We start from the raw sequence: 6,389 nt of genomic DNA on the forward strand, positions 1-6,389 counted from the left end.
TAAGTGGATTGGATGGAATTTGGAACTTGAAAGCTGAGATATTAGACAGGAAAGGAAAAGACACACACAGACACACACACACACACTTACTGACTGGGTGTCATATAGGGGGTATCTCTGAGTACATGCCTCTCTAATTTTCCACATTCCATCAATCTCACTCTTTTCTGACCCTCCACTCCTTCCCTCGTCTCCCAGACTGCCTCTCAACTTACTTGGGAAAATAGAAAGGAAGATTAGATGAGTTCCCCAAATGACAGGCAGGTCTCATCCCTCTGTTAATTATTATGGTCTCTCAGTGTGGCTGGATGGCATGACGAGTGGGAGGGAATATGGCAAGAATAAGGAAGGAATATTTGCTGTTTTCAGCTCATGCATGATATAGTCATTAGATGTGTGATTAGATCTGTGATAGATGTTAACCTTTTTGCTCTGGGTTCATGGGCCCACTATTTATCACCCTGCATGTGATAAAGGACAAAAACACAATTCCAGTGACATGGCTCTTGGGATGACGGCGTCTATGGGTGGGTGAATAGATATTCATGTTCCCAGAGGGTGAAGCCTACTGTCTTCACCCTCGGTCAGCCTCTGACTTCTAGTGCCAACAGCACATTGACATTGTTGTCTTTTAGTGAAAGGTCTCAACATTGATTGGATGGGTTGACGTTAAAGTTTGCGCAGATAATCACGGTCATCATCAGGTCAAAAAATCAACCTGCAAAACTAAGAACATTCCCATCCCATCCCATTCCCTATTCATACTAATAAGCTAAATTAAGATGGTGACCAAGGTAAAGATTATACCTGTTAATGTTGTCATTATGAGCATGTTGACATTAGTTTAAGCACATTTGAGCACCACTATAAGTACAGTCTCACTGAGCTGCTAGCATGGCTGTAGACTCACTGTGTAGTTCCAATATCACAATATGACAAATGCAAACTTAAGTAAAATTATTAAATTTCAGTTCACCGCAATTAACTTTGTTCCACGAAACTCTTCGGATGTGTAAAACAAATCCCCTAACAACAACAGAAACATGATATCAAACATGGCCATATGATTATAATGCAATTCCACTAAAAAACAATAAATCATTATAACTCCATCTTTCCCTATACTCCAAAAAAAGACATGCCTATATGGCTGCAGGTCAAGAGCCAAGCTCAAACCAACACATGACACTACATGTATGGTACAATTCCACTGATCTACAGACTTCCACCATATTTATTTTGATGGGGGGGATCTGGTGCGGGGCTGATAGTGCCGGTTTACTGACTGGCTCCCAGGCCTTTGACCCAACATGATTCAGTGTCCCCGCACTGCTGACTTTGATTAACTGAGGAGTTTTTACAGCCTACAGTCAACAGCGAAGATTTACTGTATCTCATACGTTCATGGATGTGGAGGGAGACAGTAAAGCAAAGTGAGAGAGAGTGGAAATACAGAGACGTACAGGCTGGAGTGGAGCGACACAGAAAAGAAACAATGTAGAGAAGAGAAAATAAGAGTGTGAGAAAGGTGTGGAGTGGATAAACCTGGCAACCTTCCCGGTGAAATATGTCCTGCTCCCAGAGCTGCTGTGATAAACTGATAACATCCTTTCACCACACCTGTGTACAGCCACAACAGTATATGTTTGAGCTTATGTGCGTGGTGATAGGTGCATGTGGTCATAGCTGGTCTATAAAGCCAAGGGCGGTCACAGAAGAGATCATTATCTAATGTCTTCAAGCTCCATTGTGTGTCTTATGGCCTGTGTGTGTGTGTAAAAGATATTGATTAAGAAACAGCCACAATAGAGATGGCACCAATATATCTTGTTGTCACGCCCCCCTGTACTTGTATCAGTTCAGCTTACACTCATGGGTGAGCTGGATTTGTATATTTAGTTACAGTGTTTTGACATCCTTTGGTTTTAATAAATAAGATTTTTACAGCAGCATATTTAAAATCCCATACTGTATTCTCAGAAACATCCTGGTTTGTTTTGATTACAGTACAGTACATGTCATTCATTAGATAATGATTTAAATGTTGGTGTGGAATAGATTAGTGGATGGATAGAAAACAGACAGCCAACTTTTTAAACAAAATTGTTAAACATTCAATTCATTCCGGCTAAAGAAATGTGAGGATTTCCTGCTTTTCTCTTTTATTTTAGTGTAAATTTGGGTTTTGCAATTTGAAAATGTCCCAAAGTGACATTTTCAAATTGCTTGCTTGGAGAACTTTTTCACTTTTTCTACCATTTTGTGAATTAAAGAATTAATTCACTTATCAAAAACTGTATTGATAGAATTAGATTAGTACAATAATGATCATGTTTAACCGCTGTTTGGTGCTGCACTGAGACTGAAGAGAAAAGCACAGAATGAAAAGCACAGAATGCAGCCATTTGTGCGTCAAAGAAACCCACATAAACATATGCGTGGACTGAGACAGTCTTTTGTCTGCGTGAACCCTGAAGGTATTCACCACTCTGGCTTTTTAAACTCTTGTGTACAAGGTGTCGAAACTATTTTTTCCCTGTACCCTCAGCTCAAGCCACATTTATATTCCAGGCGAAGACAAGCAGGCGGCCAAGGGGACCTTGATGTGCCCAGAACAAGTTTAACATTTGCCACCGTATAAAGTGGCTTTGCAGCCCGGCAAATGAGAAGTCTCATACATTTGAAAATTGCCTGGCCACCCTTCCTGCACGTAAAAAGCTTTCTGTCACCTCATTTCTCAGGAGAATCTCTCTTCGTCCCTCCCTCTCTGCTATCCTTATACCATGCCCCTTGCTTTCTAGCTCTTACTCCTGCCTTTTTTATTCACGTGTACTGTAGGACGAGCTCACCTTTTCTGGCCACAGAGAGCGAGTTAATATGTTTTACAGAAAGGAATGGGTGATACTCTGCTTCCAGCGAAATCCTTAACAGGGAGCTGTGCTGGCTACAGGCTGGTGGGTGGGTGCGTTGTATGAATAAGGGAGACCTGTGTGGCTTTCAGCTGTAAGTAATAGGTTTCTATATAGTTCTGGGCAGCCCTGAAGCTTATTCCCACTCTGCACCATCAGGGCGCCCCGCAATGTCACCCCCGCTTTGTACTGTATGGTGGTCCTGGTCAGCATCATATACAGCCTCTCTCTCTCTCTCTCTCTCTCTTTCTCTCTCTCTTCTTTCTCTCTATCTCGCTGCTTTGTCATTTGGAGCATCGTTTTTATTTAAAATCGAAGAACTAAAGCAGAAAAACATCTAAATGCACACACTTAGTCCACCATGTTCACTTAATAAAAGCGCATAATGCACTGGGTGGGTGGGCTTGGGTATGTGTGTGCATGCAGGCTGTACCAGTGTGAAACACTTCACTGTAATTGACAGCACTTTTCTTCTAGCTTCACAGCGGTAACGCTGGAACAAGCACAGTCTCATCCTTGCTCTTATTTCCTCTCCCTTCCTTCCCTTCTTTCATCCCTCCGTCCCTCTTTGCCCAACTCCTGATTAGCCGCACCTTTTCATGTGAGAATGAGTAGCTCCTCATTCATGCACAACGGAGCTTATTAATGGTAATCTGTAGTTGTGTGGCACCTTTCAAAATAACCATTGCCGAGTGGTTTACATAAAATAAAATTAATCAATTGCAATATAATAATAAGAAAATAATTATACAACATAATAATAAAATAGAACAAAAATCGTATGCAATAAAAGCCCTGTGAGTTAGTATGAATACAGAAAAGCATTCAAGTGTGTCTTGAGTTGAGCTCTATGCACAGATGTATGCACTAATGAGCATATATCATGGGCATACATGCATGTGTGTGTCTGAGTATGCATCTGCCCATGTCATTCATCCTTAATTCACACTCTAAGCGCTCAGGTTCATTTGCATTCCCATAGGTATTTTGTACGTTGCACATTCAATCTTTATAGTATCGCAGACTTCATTATAATGCAGAGCTGTTGCAAGTTCTCCTCCCTCATAACCTGCGTCTTCTTCATCCTCTCAAGCAGTAAGGAAAATGTTATTGCCTAAGCATGCACTTTTAGTGTGTGTGTGGTGTGTGTGTGTGTGATGGAATGAAACTGTCTGTGGCTTACGCTATGTGTCTAAGCCCATATGGTGGGCTCTGAATCTGATGGCAATTTCTTTTTTTTTTTGGGAGCCCTGCCATCTTTCCTCACATTGGTGTACCAGCTCCCATTCCCTTCCAAGCGTATACATACAGCGGCAGGCCCAGCAAAGCATCAGGGGAAATTTATGGCTGCTTAAGATTCAAGTTCCCCCCTCATCCACTCAGGCTTGGCATTTGAGTGGGGCTGAAATAAGCTTCAGCTTTTGTCCGTATCTCTTTCTGTCTTTCCATCTCTGTCTCTTTTCGCACTCTCTCTGCCTTACTTCCTCCTGCTTCTCCTCCCTCTTTCATCCTCTCACCACCTTTGTCTTTGACTTTTCTCCCTTTATGTCTGATCTCTGCCCCCTCTTTCCTCCTCTCTTTATTGTAATTGAGTAGTTCAGTGAGTTATCAGTGACTCATCTGAACTACACAGCTCTGGCCCACAGAATGTTCGCATTTCTTGGAAACCCGTTGTGTCCTGCTTTTCCACCTCATACAGGTTTTATAAGCTGGAATATAGCCGCCCACTCAGCCATAGTTTTCGTAGCTCCCAAGCAACAAAAGAATGATGGGATGATGCATGCAATAAGATAGGTGCAAACACAGAACCAGCCCTGTTTGTAGAGAAATTGTGAACTGCTAAAGCCATTTATGTATGACACAGTGTGACAGGTTCCTTGCTAAAACCTTGGTAATATCCTCCTGGAAGGAAAACAGTCTTTTGTCACTCGAAGGGTAGCCTCATTTTTCACTCCAAGGGACTTATACACAGACATTGATGGGGCTAACTCCCCCTGTGAAACCTATTGTGTGTTTGAATGTGTGTGCATGTGTGCTGCAGGAACAACAGCAGTGCGCTTTGACGGAGTGACAGACGGGCAGCCAGAGTGATTAATGAGCCCTCTTAATAATGCACCATGGTGAGGAAAGAGTGACGGGACAATTTGAGAGAAGCAAAGAAACGAAAAGAAAAGAAAGGCAGAACAAACACATAAGAAACTGCAAGTCATGGATACAGATGGGTGCAGCTAAATCTTTCCAAACACAGACACAGAATGAGGTAAACGGTGTGATTAAGAGGAGACGGCAGATGGGTTGGACTGTATTTCTCCATAAAAGGACGAGGTGAACCCTGTAAAGGCCTTTGACTCAGGACTGAAACAAAATGCATCAGCTTGGCTCTCTTATTTTCCAGCGTAGATCTGTCTTTTTTGTCTGCTTGTCTGTCTGTAACCATCTAGATGTCTCTCTGTCACGTCTACAGTATCTGTGACAGGCTGAATAGGGAACAGTGCACTCGTCTCAACATGTTGAGATCTGGCTGGATCTTTCCGGCTGGTGTTACGCACACAGCAGGAGGGTTCATACTGACTTTTAGTAGGAAATCACAGAGCTGCGGTTGGGGGAGTTTATGAAGCAGCACTGAAAGGGTAAAGTTAATGAAAATTGAAAATTGCCCCACCCACCCGATTTACTGTCGCTACGCCTGTCAAGCGTTCCGTTCCCGCGGTTTTACAATGTTAACACACTTGAAATTGGTAGCAATTTGGAGAGAGAGAAAACTGAGTAACCCATGAGTTTGGCAAATCAATGGTTTCTAAAACAAATTTGACTAAATACAGTCCAGATACTCTGATACACTAGCATCTTCTTGTCCACATAACCTGTGTCAGCCTGAAGTATTTTTCCACGTAAGCTGTAACCCAAAAAATAAGATAGTAAACAGATTTAGTTTACTTTAAGTTCGCTAACTTCGGAATAACTGTAAGCTCTTTTAGGTAGATAGTAATCTTGTAGCCAGGCATGCTAACGTTTGCACTTACAGGCAGTTTAGTCCATTCCTTACACTTTTGCTCTGGTGTTGTACAGGCAAACCATGGGAATGTTTAGTGGACATTAATTTTAATTTGACTCAAACCACATCCATACTGTATACATACCAATGAAGATCCTGCACAATGTGGATGTACTGCATCCTGTATAGACTATGTGTCTGCAGCTGAATTTACTTCTATGTGGGTGTGGAATGTCAGGTCTGACTCAAGTGAGCTGATTTTTGAAAGGACCTCGCAGCATGTTGCCGTCCCATGTCTGCTTCAGCACCATTCAAGACACACACACACACACACCACAACACACACCACACACGACAAACCACAACATAAAAGTTTGTAGAAATATCAACTTTCATCTTTCTTGATAAGGTAAGGAACCACTATCTAAGGGTTAATAAAATCCTAACCTTCAACATGACAGTTGACAGTTATATGTAGGTTGTTT

Source organism: Morone saxatilis, unplaced genomic scaffold (assembly GCF_004916995.1).
Source record: "Morone saxatilis isolate NCDOM2014 unplaced genomic scaffold, NCSU_SB_2.0 Contig12, whole genome shotgun sequence".
Taxonomy (NCBI): Eukaryota; Metazoa; Chordata; class Actinopteri; family Moronidae; genus Morone; species Morone saxatilis.